The sequence below is a fragment of the Triticum dicoccoides genome, chromosome 6A (assembly GCF_002162155.2).
Source record: "Triticum dicoccoides isolate Atlit2015 ecotype Zavitan chromosome 6A, WEW_v2.0, whole genome shotgun sequence".
Taxonomy (NCBI): Eukaryota; Viridiplantae; Streptophyta; class Magnoliopsida; order Poales; family Poaceae; genus Triticum; species Triticum dicoccoides.
The window spans coordinates 415,223,288-415,238,206 of record NC_041390.1 but is presented as its reverse complement, the minus strand read 5'-3'; positions in this window follow the sequence as shown (position 1 = coordinate 415,238,206).

Below are 14,919 nucleotides of genomic sequence, written 5' to 3'. Positions count from 1 at the left end.
GTCTACTGCTCTGATGTCACGGCTCTGCTCCGCTCCACCAGCGCTGCCGCCGCCCGTGCAGCCGCCCGCCTGCGCCGCGCCAAGCGCCGCCGACCGTTTGCGCTGCCGCCTCCCTCGACCGCAGCCTTCCCTTGCTGCCTTCACCTTCGCCTGCCCTGCCGTGGCCGCCGACCAGCCCGCGCGCTGCTGCCGCTGTTCGCCGGCCACGCCCGCGCTGCCGCCTACCCCCTCCGACCTCCCCTGTACGCCCGCTCCGTTACCCCTGCGGCCGCCGCCACACCTGCCGTCCCGCCCCGCCGTGGCCTCGCCGGCGCCGCGCCGGCGCCCGCACCCGCATCCCCTCGATTCGGGCGGTTACGCCCGCCCAGATGCGCCCCTGCGCCCGATCCGCTAGGGCCCCCGGGGCCAATGACAAGTGGGGCTCAGCCCCAGAACGTTTAAAAAAAGCTTTTAATAAATAAATAATTAATAATTAATTAACTTAACTAACTTAATTAATCCTGTTAATCAATCTAATTAAGCCTAATTAATTAACCTAATCACTTCAATTAAATTAACTAATCTTGTTTAATTAACTAAGTCAATGTCCAGTGGGACCCACACGTCAGTGACCCAGTCAACACCCCTGATGACTGCTGACGTCATGCTGACGTTAGCAAGCACTATTCTGGATAATGTTGAATTAAAATAATTAAATAAATCCTAAATATGTTTTAAATCTTTTAAATTTAATATAAAATAAACCGTAACTCGGATGGAAAAACTTTGTACATGAAAGTTGCTCATAACGATGAGACGAATCCAGATACGCAGCCCATTCGTCTGCCACGCATCCCTAGCATAGCGATCACGCAACTTTCCCCCTCCGGTTCATCTGTCCGAAAACGTGAAACACCGGGGATACTTTCCTGGTTGTTTTCCCCCATCGCCGGTATCACCTCCTACCGCGTTAGGTCACACCCGGCACATCTTATTGCCATGTTATGCTTTGTGGTGCTATGTTTGCTTTATATTTACTGTTTATTCCCCCTCTTCTCTCCGGTAGACCCCGAGACCGATGCTTCCCTTGTGATCGACTACGTCGACGACGACCCCCCTCCTTGCCAGAGCAACCAGGCAAGCAAACCCCCCTTGAGCATTCCGATATCGCCCATTTCTTTCCCTCTTATGCTTGCATTAGAAACTGCTACTGCTTTATGTATGACCCTATTCTGATGCATAGCCTGTTTTTGTTACCTGCTTTCATACCTTACCTGCTTATCCTAAACTGCTTAGTATATGTTGGTTAGAGATCCATCAGAGACCCCCACCTTGTCCCAGTTGCCCCGCTTTATGTTCGATGACTCAATCAACGTGATCGACGTCCAGGCCCCGACACCGCACATCACTTTCCCCTTTTGTTGCTCGACTCTGCAGAGTTACCATCGAGTGCCGAGGGTGGAACCTCATACATCACTCCTGATGAGATCTCTATAGTCTAGCTATCCGGTCGTGGTCATCGAGGGTGATTTCCTCCTTAACCACTTCCGTTACGGCTCTGTCATGCAACCCCTCAAGTGTGAACCTCGAGGGTGGATCCTCTTACGTTCACCTTGATGATAACATCGAGTGGAATTCACCGGGGGTGATTCCTCGGGTTTCCCCTTGGTGTTAGACACACAATTACTATGGTTACTATGACTTTGCACTGAGCCATGTTACTAAAGATGGGTCGGCTCTGAGGGGTACCCGCGCGAGCTTAATAGCGAGTGATGTGGAGTCGGGTTGACCTGGAAGATGCCCGCGAGATACTTACGAGGCGTGGCCGGACATTCTTAGCCCTTGTTGCAAGTACTCGAGACGGGGCGACGGGGTCACATCGATCGTGAGTCTCTGCTCGTTACCGCGCATTCCTAATTCACTATGATTTGGATATTTGATCCGAGGGGCCTCTGGCCTGATAGCACTAACCATCATGTGGGCATAGTATGGGCGTTCTGCATCATATACATCAGCCGAAGCTTAATAGACGTCAGCGACTGAGCGGCGCACGCCGGGTTGGACCGCGTAAGCGCCTGCCTTATTGAAGGAGGTAGCTAGGTCTGCTCACCTGCCGCCCATGCAACGTGCAGGAGTTCCCGGGGAGATGGCCCATGACCCCTGGGGGCATAGGTTTAGTCCGGCGTGCTGCCCTCTCTATTAAGCCTAGGTCGGGTTGCGGCGTATTGTTTGACCGAGGCCGGGAATGACCCAGGAAAGTGTGTTCGGCCGGAGTTAATCGAGCACGGTGGGTAAGTTGGTGCACCCCTGCAGGGAAGAAAAGATCTATCGATAGCCTGTCCTACGGTAACGGACACTTGGAGTTGTATCCCGATCGATACAACTAGAACTGGATACTTGTGATGAGAAATGGATTGTGATGAGACTTGGATATGAGATGATAACTGGATAGTATGGCTCTGAGATTGCTTTGTCGCAGGGAGTCGAGAAAGGATCTCTGGCCAAGGTTGATAACACTTCTACTACTTTACTTTATGCTACTCTACTCCCTCCTGTTGCTGCAAGATGGTGGTTTCCAGAAGATGCTGGTCTTTGATAGGCTAGGCTTTCCCCTTCCCTTCTGGCATTTCTGCAGTCTAGTCCACAGATACAACCCATTCCTTTGATACAGATGCATACTTAGTTTAGATCTGATGTAAGTCTTGCGAGTACTTTGGATGAGTACTCACGGTTGCTTTGCTACTTCTTGTTCCCCCATACCCGATTGTTGCGACCAGATGACGGATCCCAGGAGCCAGACGACGCCACTAATGACTACTACTACCCGAAGGATGCCTACTACTACGTGACGGCCGCTGACAACTTGGAGTAGTTAGGAGGCCTTGCCTTTTCGATCGTTGTTGCTTTTGTGCTAGCCTTCTTAAGGCAAACTTGTCTAACTTATGTCTATACACAGATTTTGTTGCTTCCGCTGACTCTTGTGTTTTCGAGCTTATGTATTCGAGCCCTCGAGGCCCCTGGCTTCTAATATAAAGCTTGTATTATTTTAATTTGTGTCTAGAGTTGTGTTGTGATATATTCCCGTGAGTCCTTGATCTTGATCGTACACATTTGCGCGTATGATTAGTGTACGATTGAATTGAGGGCGTCACAGATGATGGAGAGTAGCGGCGGTGCTAGGTCTAAGAGCTCGAGCGAGTTGAGGTCGAGCAGAGTAAATGAAGTATGAGGAAGGGAGGGGGTATTTTTAGCCACGGTGAAAAACTGCTCGTTCGAAGAATTTGGACGAACGTGTCCCTGACCCTTGCAATCCTAGCGACATGTGTCACCCATGTACAAAGAGGTGGAGGTCGTGGTAGATTGTGGGTGAGTAGTTCAATCCATCATGGGATGCAGAACGGTTTGAGCGGCAAAAGCCAAAAATTCAGATATGAAAATTTTAACGTTTCGTTCGCAAATTCTTCAGCTGAGAAGGACGCAGTGAAGATTTTAAACGGGTTTCAAATATAACGCACATGAGGAATTTGTGAACAGACTGGGTTGAGTTTAACATAGAGGGGGAACGGGTCCAATCACATTCACTTAGAAGAAAATCAACTTGAAGAATTAGCCATAAGTGAATGTTGTTGAGGACATGAAAACTCAAATATTATATATATATAGTGTTACTATTCATCACCCAGGGTGTATAATAAGTTATTATTCACCCGAGGTAATCTTACGATCGCTTCCCAAATAAATTACATTTATAATATAAATAGTTACATGCATATTGATTCAATATGTAAAATTTGGTATAAAAACAAAAATATAGGTTATAAGACCATAAAAATCACATTTTATGTTTGTTTTACACTATGTTTTCACATTCGTAATTTTACGTAACATAAAATAAATTTTATGGTGAGTACATACTTTCTTACATTCTCTTTTTATGTATGAAATACGACAAAATTTATGAAATATAAAAATACGGTGTATTGATGTCAAAATAGGGAGGGGGTGAAGAATAACTATTCCTCGCCCAAGGTGACGAATAGCGCGACCCTATATATATAGTCAATTAAGAACACTAGTCGAAAAGATGAAGACTTTGCAAAGTTGAAGAATTTGCAAAAAAGAAGAAAAACTCAAATTGAAGATTTTCAACTTTTGTTGGTGGCGTGACCCACCGTATAAAAACGATGATTTTAGAAGCCGCGTACAATTTGTCGTAGGGCTATGAGAATCAAATTCTTCATTAATTTCTTCACACTTAGAGGGTTAGTCTTCATTAATTGAAGAAAAATGTTACTTCGTGTGTCGCACATCTAAGTCATCAATTTGCATAAGTGTTAGGATGTGTGTCCTTTTAAAGAACGTTAGAAGATTCTAAGATATTTAGCTCACATCAAAACTTGCTAAATCTCTTCTCATCCAAGGGCTTTGTGAAGATATTCGCTAGCTGTTCTTCAGTCTTCACGTGGTCGATGGAGATGTCGCCCTTCAACACATGATCTCGAAGAAAATTATGACGAATCTGGATGTGTTTGGTCTTCGAGTGATGAACTGGTCTGTGAGCAATCTTGATGGCACTCTCGTTGTCATGGTAGAGAGGTACGTCCTTCATGTTGATGTCGTAGTCCTTGAGGGTTTGCTTCATCCATAGAAATTGAGCACAATAAGAACCAGCAGCAATGTACTCAGCTTCAGCAATAGAGAGTGATACGCAGTTCTGCTTCTTCGAGGACCAACATACTAAGGATCGTCCGAGAAAATGGCATGTGCTTGATGTTGACTTGCGATCCACTCGATCACCAGCATAGTTGAGTCAGAATATCCAATGAGATAAAAAACCGAGCCCCTGGGTGAAGGAAATATGCCCTCGAGGCAATAATAAAGTTGTTATTTATATTTCCTTATATCATGATAAATGTTTATTATTCATGCTAGAATTGTATTAACCGGAAACTTAGTACATGTGTGAATACATAGACAAACAGAGTGTCCCTAGTATGCTGTATGCCTCTACTTGACTAGCTCGTTAATCAAAGATGGTTAAGTTTCCTAACCATGGACATGTGTTGTCATTTGATGAATGGGGTCACATCATTAGAGAATGATCTGATGGACTAGACCCATCCGTTAGCTTAGCACTATGATCGTCTAGTTTATTGCTATTGCTTTCTTCATGACTTATACATGTTTCTATGACTATGATATTATGAAACTCCCGAATACCGTAGGAACACTTAGTGTGCTATCAAACGTCACAACATAACTGGGTGATTATAAAGATGCTCTACAGGTGTCTCCGATGGTGTTTGTTGTGTTCGCATAGATTAAGATTATGATTTTTCACTCCGATTGTCGGAGAGGTATCTCTGGGCCCTCTCGGTAATGCACATCACTATAAGCCTTGCAAGCAATGTAGCTAATGAGTTAGTTGCGGGATGATGCATTACGGAACGAGTAAAGAGACTTGCCGGTAACGAGATTGAACTAGGTATGATGATACCGATGATCGAATCTCGGGCAAGTAACATACCGATGACAAAGGGAACAACATATCTTGTTGTGGGGTTTGACCGTCGTAGAATATGTAGGAGCCAATATGAGCATCCAGGTTCCGCTATTAGTTATTGACCGGAGATATGTCTCGGTCATGTCTACATAGTCCTCAAACCCGTAGGGTCCGCACGCTTAACGTTCGATGACGATTTGTATTATGAGTTATGTGATTTGACGACCGAAGTTTGTTCGGAGTCCCGGATGAGATCACGGACATGACGAGGAGTATCTAAATGGTCAAGACGTAAAGATCGATATATTGGAAGACTATATTCAGACATCGGAAAGGTTCTGAGTGGTTCGGGTATTTTTCGGAGTACCGGAGAGATATGGGAATTCGCCGGGGGAAGTATTGGGCCTTCATGGGCCTAGTAGCGGAAGAGAGGATGCAGGCCAAAGTGGGGCACCCCCTAGCCCAAACCGAATTGGATTAGGGGGGCGGTCCCCCTTTCCTTCTCTTCTTCCTCTCCTTCCTTTCTCTCCTACTTGTGTTGTCATTTTATGAACAGGGTCACATCATTAGAGAATGATGTGATGGACAAGACCCATCCGTTAGCTTAGCATAATGATCGTTTAGTTTTATTGCTATTGCTTCTTCATGACTTATACATGTTCCTCTGACTATGAGATTATGCGACTCCGAAATACCGGAGGAACACCTTGTGTGCTATCAAACGTCACAATGTAACTGGGTGATTATAAAGATGCTCTACAGGTGTCTCTGATGGTATTTGTTGAGTTGGCATAGATTGAGATTAGGATTTGTTACTCCGTGTATCGGAGAGGTATCTCTGGGCCCTCTCGGTAATGCACACCACTATGAGCCTTGCAAGCAATATGACTAATGAGTTAGTTATGTGATGATGCATTACGGAACAAGTAAAGAGATTTGCCAGTAACGAGATTGAACTAGGTATGAAGATACCGACGATCAAATCTCGGGAAAGTGACATACTGATGACAAAGGGAACAACGTATGTTGTTATGCAGTTTGACCGATAAAGATCTTCGTAGAATATGTAGGAACCAATATGAGCATCCAGGTTCCGCTATTGGTTATTGACTAGAGATGTGTCTCGGTCATGTCTACATAGTTCTCGAACCCGTAGGGTCCGCACGCTTAACATTCAATGACGATTTGTATTATGAGTTATGTGATTTGATGACCGAAGCTCGTTCGGAATCCCGAATGAGATCACGGACATGACGAGGAGTCTCAAAATGGTCGATAGGTAAAGATCGATATATTGGAAGGTTATATTCGGACACCGGAATGGTTCCGAAGTGTTTCGGGTATTTTTCGGAGTACCGAGAGATTACCGGAACCCCCTGGGGAAGTAGTGGGCCTTAATGGGATTTAGTGGAAAGGAGAGAAGGGCCGCAAAGAGTGGCCACCCCCCATGGCTGGTCCGAATTGGACTATGAGGGGGCGGCGCCCCCCTCTTTCCTTCTCCCTCTCTTCCTCCTTCCCTCTCTCTCCCTCTTGGAAAAGGAAGGAGACTCCAACTAGGATTGGGAATCCTAGTTGGACTCCCCTATGGTGCCGCTCCTCCTAGGCCGGCCTCCTCCTCCCCCCTCCTTTATATACGTGGGCAAGGGGGCACCCAAAAGTACAACAGACAATCCCTTAGCCATGTGCGGTGCCCCGCTCCATAGTTTACCACCTCGATCATATTGTCATAGTGCTTAGGCGAAGCCCTGCGCCGGTAACTTCATCATCATCGTCGCCATGCCGTCGTGCCAATGGAACTCTCCCTCGTTCTCTACGGGATCAAGAGCTCGAGGGATGTCATCATGCTGAACGTGTGCAGAACACGAAGGTGTCATACGTTCGGTACTTTGATCGGTTGGATCATGAAGACGTTCGACTACATCAACCGCGTTACTAAATGCTTCCACTTTCGGTCTACGAGGGTACGTAGACACACTCTCTCCGTCTCATTGCTATTCATATCCTAGATAGATCTTGCGTGATCATAGGAAATGTTTTGAAATACTGCGTTCCCCAACATTGGGATACCATAATCCAAGTGTTGGAGTGTGAGCTAGATATCGAAGAACATGTTTCACAACCTTATGGTGTGATTCCTTTGGTGTAGCTTGAAAACGGGCACACATGCAAACACTAAGCATAATATCTAGCCTAGATGCACATAGATACAATAAAGAGCCAATCATGGAGCGGTATACCTTTTGATTGAAGTCTTTACCATTTTCATCGATGCATAGATGGTCATTAGTGGGCATAGGGATTTTGACGCCTTTGCAATCTTGCATGCCGAACTTACTCAACACATCTTTGAGGTATTTCTCTTGAGATATGAAGATGTCATTGCGTTGTTGACGAATTTGAATACCTAAGAAGAATTTATATTCTCCCATCATAGACATTTGATATTCCTCACTCATCATATAGGCAAATTCGTCACTGTAGCGTTGGTTAGTATAGTCAAAGATAATATCATCATATATATTTGGCACACTAATAATTCATCATAATAAGTTTTGGTGAAAAGAGTTGGGTCAAGTGAACCGGGTTTGAAGCCTTTCTTGATGAGAAATTCCTTCAAAGTATCATACCACGCCCGAGGGGCCTGCTTGAGGCCATAGATGGCCTTATTGAGTCTGAAGACTTTGTCAAGATGCTTAGAAAACCTGGTGGTTGAGCAACATATACTTCTTCTTCAAGCTTACCATTGAGGAATACACTTTTCACATCCATTTGATATAAGATGATATTATGATGGTTAGCATAAGCAAGGAATATGCGAATAGCCTCAAGTCTAGCAACAGGTGCGAAAGTTTCATCGAAATCAGTTCCTTCAACCTGTGTGTAGCCTTGAGCTACAAGACGAGCCTTATTCCTCAGGTAGGTGCTCTCTTTGCAAGCCGTTAGTTTCATCAAACCGCACATCTACAGTTTCAACAACCTTGTGGTGATAGGTGTTGAAGACTCTCTAGGTGTGCGAGTCCATCCCATAACCAAGCATAAAACCCTCCTGTGCTTTCGGTGCAAATTTAGAATTGTGATGAGGATCTCTAATCCATCATTTTGCACCCAAGACTTTGAAATAACTCACATTGGGTTTCTTGTCAGTGAGGAGTTCGTATGAGGTCTTGTTGAAAAATTTGTGAAGATATACCCTATTGATGATGTGGCACGCAATGTCAATTGCCTCGGGCCAAAAGCAAGGAGGTGTCTTGTATTCATCAAGCATAGTGGGAGCCATCTCAACAAGAGTCTTGTTCTTGCGCTCTACGACGCCATTCTGCTGAGGAGTGTATGGGACAAATAACTCATGAGTAATGCCAAGTTCATCAAGATAGTCATCAAGACCAGTATTCTTGAACTCGGTCCCATTTTCACTCCTGATGTGCTTGATCTTCACACCGAAATTCGTCAAGGCCCTTGAGGAAAATCGTTTGAAGACTTCTTGCACTTCAGTTTTGTAAGTGATGATATGCACCCAGGTGTAATGAGAATAGTCATCAAAAATAACGAAGCCATATAGTGATGCTGCATTTGTTAGTGTGGCATAATGAGTAGGGCCAAAGAGATCCACGTGAAGCAATTCAAAAGGACGAGTGGTAGTCATGATAGTCTTTAAGGGATGCTTGGACTTGGTCATCTTTCCAGCCTCACAAGCCCCACAAAGATGATCTTTGAGGAATTTGACACCCTCGATGCCAATGACATGCTTCTTCTTCGCGAGGGTATGTAAGTTCCTCATGCCAGCATGACCTAGTCGTGGATGCCATAACCAGCCTTCTGAAGCTTTTGTAAGTAGACATGTGGCAGGTTGTGATCATGTAGAGAAATCAACAATATACAAGTCTCCTATCCTAAAGCCTCCGAAGACTTTGGAATTGTCAGATTCCATGAGCACAATGCAACGATATTTGCCAAAGACGACAACCATATCAAGATCACAAAGCATTGAGACAGACATGAGGTTGAATCCTAGGGACTCGACAAGCATGACTTTACCCATGTGTCGATCCTTTGAGATATCAACCCTACCTAGACCCAATACCTTGCTTTTGCCTTTGTCAGCGTAGGTGATATGCTTCAGATGCGACGGAGATAAAGCACTGTCCATCAATAAGTTATTGTCACATGTCATGTGATTTGTACATCCACTGTCGAGGACCCACTCAGTAGCTTTGGGTTGATCATCCTGCAGATGAATTAGTGCATCTTACAAACTCATATACTTCGTCGGTGAAGAATATGACATCAAATTCATCAGATAGAATTTCATCAAGCAGTACAACAGATATAACAGTATGAGGACGTGAGAAATGAGTAATTCATTTCTTCATGATTAGCTTGCGTCCTTTCAAGCATATTCAGGTCTCTAGCAAATTCTTCAGACGTTCAAGTTCTTCTGGAGACCTGACCCTGCATAAGAGATTAGTTCTTTTTCTTCACCACCCACATCTAGAGGGGTGGCAAAGAGTTCATCATTCTGCGAGCTCCATAAGAGAATTGTGGCATTGAAGCCAGTGCAGTACATTCACAGAAGAGGGGTTATAGTATGCATATGAATAAGAAGAGAAATTCTTCGAGGACTTATGAACATAATGATTTGAAGAATAATGCACATATTCTTAGCTCCTAGATTTTCCCTGCGAAACAGAAGTGTTAGCACGATGATGTTCATATGAGGATTTCAATCCACGTGAGGAATTTGAACCATATGAGGAATTTGGTCCGTATGAGGACTTGGATCCATATGAAGCCTTTGGTACATATGAAGAATTTGATCCGAGATTCCTATTCTTCACAGGTGGTGTCATGAGGACATTCACCTAAAGACTTTCAAGGCACCTTTTGGGAACCCAGATTTTCTTCATAGGGGGACCGTTCCTGCAGTTAGTTCCAACATATCTAGCAAATACTTCACCATTCTGATATTTGAACAGTTTATAGTTGGAGTCAAATGACTCACCGGATGAATATGAAGATTCACATGTAAAGCCAGATAAAGTGGATGGATCTACGGGAGGTCCTTTCGCAGCAACCCATGAGGTTTTGGGATACTACTCAGGTTTCTAGTATGTCCCATCAGCATCGAGTTTCCTCTCAAAGGCAATACCCTCTTTCCTAGGGTTTCTATTGAGGATCTGCTTTTTCAGCACATCACAAAGAGCCTGATTCCCTTTGAGGCTTTTGTACATGCCCGCCACATACAATTCCTTCAACCCTGCATTATCGTCAGTGATACTTGTGGTATCCTTACATGAGGAATTTGTGACCACAGAGACAATTGAAGAATTTGCAGCAATAGAAGCATTTGAACTTTCAGGTGAAGAATTAGTAGATTCATGTTCAATGCATTTCAAACATGGTGGAATAAATTCTTGCTGAGCGGAACTGATCTGTTGAGCAAGCAACGAATCATTTTCCTTCTGAAGATCTTCATAACTCACCCCCTAGCTTCTCAAGATCTTGCTTTCTTTGAAGCAATTCATAAGAAAGCTTCTCATGATCGGCTAGGAGAGTGTGATGATGACTTTGAAGGTTATCAAATTTAGACTATAGTCGCTGAAGATCATTAGTCATAGTTTGAGTTCGATCCATTTCTTCACCCCAACAGGTCATCACTTTTGTCTAGCAGATTTTGAACCCTTTCCAAAGCTTTTTGTTGTTTAGTGGAAATAGTAGCAAGCTTGGAATAGCTAGGTCCAAAATCATCATCAGATTCATCATCACTAGATTTAGATGAGGAATATTCGGGTACCTTTGCACCTTTTGCCATCAGGCATGGTGCTAAAGATGATGGTTCAGGTTTGAAAGTCATCGTTTTGAGTCAGTCCTTGAACTCATCAAACCAGGTATCATGACGAGTTCGATGACCTTCATAGACGTCAGAGATTCGATCCCAGGTAATCTTCGCATTACAGATATGCATAATGAGCCTGGACAGATTTCTGGATAGGTAGGAGCAGATGATGTCCTTCGCCATAGTGTCCAACCGTGTGTACTTGGAAATGCCATCAACATGCGCTATCTTGTATAGATCGGTAAGACCAATCTCAATTACGGTCCACATCTTGCTGTTCATCGCCATGAGGTGCTTCCTCATCATAAATGATCACGTGATCCATATCAACTAAACCATGTCCGATCATCACGTGAGATGGAGTAGTTTTCAATGGTGAACATCACTATGTTGATCATATCTACTATATGATTCACGCTCGACCTTTCGGTCTCAGTGTTCCGAGGCCATATCTGCATATGCTAGGCTTGTCAAGTTTAACCCGAGTATTCTGCATGTGCAAAACTGGCTTGCAATTGTTGTATGTGAACGTAGAGCTTATCACACCTGATCATCACGTGGTGTCTCAGCACGAAGAACTATCGCAACGGTGCATACTCAGGGAGAACACTTATACCTTGAAATTTTAGTAAGGGATCATCTCATAATGCTACCGCCGTACTAAGAAAAATAAGATGCATAAAAGATAAACATCATATGAAATCAAAATATGTGACATGATATGGCCATTATCATCTTGTGCCTTTGATCTCCATCTCCAAAGTACTGTCATGATCTCCATCATCACCTGCATGACACCATGATCTCCATCATCTTGATCTTTATCAATGTGTCGTCACATGGTCGTCTTGCCAACTATTGCTTTTGTAACTATTGCTATCGCATAGTGATAAAATAAAGCAATTGTATGGTGCTTGCATCTTATGCAATAAAGAGACAACCATAAGGCTCCTGCCAGTTGCCGATAACTTTAACAAAACATGATCATCTCATACAACAATTTATATCTCATCACGTCTTGACCATATCACATCACAACATGCCCTGCAAAAACAAGTTAGACATCCTCTACTTTGTTGTTGTTAGTTTTATGTGGCTGCTACGGGCTTCTAGCAAGAACCGTTCTTACCTACGCATCAAAACCACAACGATTTTTCGTCAAATGTGTTGTTTTAACCTTCAACAAGGACCGGGCGTAGTCACACTCAATTCAACTAAAGTTGGAGAAACAGACACCCACTAGCCACCTATGTGCAAAGCACGGCAGTAGAACCAGTCTCATGAATGCATTCATGTAATGTCGGTCTGGGCCGCTTCATCCAACAATACCGCCGAATCAAAGTATGATATGCTGGTAAGCAGTATGACTATTATCGCCCACAACTCTTTGTGTTCTACTCGTGCATATAACATCTACGAATAGACCTGGCTCGGATGCCACAGTTGGGGAGCGCAGTATTTCAAAAAAAAAATCCTATGATCACAAAAGATCTATCTAGGAGATGCATAGCAATGAGAGGGGAGAGTGTGTCTACGTACTCTCATAGACCGAAAGCGGAAGCATTTAGTAACGCAGTTGATGTAGTCGAACATCTTCGCGATCCAACCGATCAAGTACCGAACACACGGCACCACCGCGATCTGCACACGTTCAACTTGGTGACGTCCCTCGAACTCTAGATCTAGCTGAGGCCGAGGGAGAGTTTCGTTAGCACGACGGCGTGGTGATGGTGATGATGAAGTTACCGACGCAGGGCTTCGTCTAAGCACTACCACAATATGACCGAGGTGGAAATCTGCGGAGGGGGGCACCAAAGACGGCTAAGAAATCAACTTGTGTGTCTATGGGGTGCCCCCTCCCCAGTATATAAAGGAGGGGAGGAGGAGGAGGGCCGGCCACAAGGGGCGCGCCCTAAGGGGGGATTCCTACTCCTAGTAGGAGTAGGTTTCCCCCTTTCCTAGTCCAAGTAGGAGAGAAAGGAAGGAGAGGAAGAAGAGAAGGAAAGGGGGACCGACCCCCCTAATCTAATTCGGTTTGGGCTAGGGGGCACGCGCCCCACTTTGGCCTGCCTCCTCTCTTCCACTACTAGGCCCATCAAGGCCCAATACTTCCCCCGACGAATTTCCGTAACTCTCCGATATTCCGAAAAATACCCGAACCACTCAGAACCTTTCCGATGTCCGAATATAGCCTTCCAATATATCTATCTTTACGTCTCGACCATTTTGAGACTCCTCGTCATGTCTGTGATCTCATCCGGGACTCCGAACAAACATCGGTCATCAAATCACATAACTCATAATAAAAATCGCCATCAAACGTTAAGCGTGCGGACCCTATGGGTTCGAGAGCTATGTAGACATGGCCGAGACATATCTACAGTCATTAACCAATAGCGGAACCTGGATGCTCATATTGGCTCCTACATATTCTACCAAGATTTTTATCGATCAAACCACACAACAACATACGTTGTTCCCTTTGTCATCGGTATGTTACTTGCCTGAGATTCGACCACCGGTATCATCATACCTAGTTCAATCTCGGTACTAGCAAGTCTCTTTACTCATTACGTAATGCATCATCCTGCAACTAACTCATTAGCTACATTGCTTGCAAGGCTTATAGTGATGTGCATTACCGAGAGGGCCCAAAGATACCTCTCCGACAATCGGAGTGACAAATCCTAATCTTAATCTATGCAACTCAACAAACACCATCGGAGACACCTGTAGAGCATCTTTATAATCACCCAGTTACATTGTGACGTTTGATAGCACACTAAGTGTTCCTTCGGTATTCGGGAGTTGCATAATCTCATAGTCATAGGAACATGTATAATTCATGAAGAAAGCAATAGCAATAAACTAAATGATCATAGTGCTAAGCTAACGGATGGGTCTTGTCCATCACATCATTCTCTAATGATGTGATCCTGTTCATCAAATGACAACACATGTCAATGTCCAGGAAACTTAACCATCTTTGATTAACGAGCTAGTCTAGTAGAGGCATACTAGGGACACTCCATTTGTCTATGTATTCACACATATACTAAGTTTCCGATTAATACGATTCTAGCATGAATAATAAACATTTATCATGATATAAGGAAATATAAATAACAACTTTATTATTGCCTCTAGGGCATATTTCCTTCAGTATCCCACTTGCACTAGAGTCAATAATCTAGTTCACATCGTCATGTGATTTAACACCAGTAGTTCACATATTTATGTGATCAGTTCACATCTCCATGTGACTAATACCCAAAGGGTTTTCTAGAGTCAATAATCTAGTTCACAGATCTATGTGATTCACACCCAAAGAGTGATCATGTTTTGCTTGTGAGAGAAATTTAGTCAATGGGTCTGCCACATTCAGAGCCGTATGTATTTTGCAAATTTTCTATGTCTACAATGCTCTGCACGGAGCTACTCTAGGTAATTGCTCCCACTTTCAATATGTATCCAGATTGATACTCAGAGTCATCCGGATCGGTGTAAAAGCTTGCATCGGCGTAACTCTTTACGACGAACTCTTTATCACCTTCATAATCGAGAAATATCTCCTTAGTCTTCTAAGGATATTTTTAACCGCTGT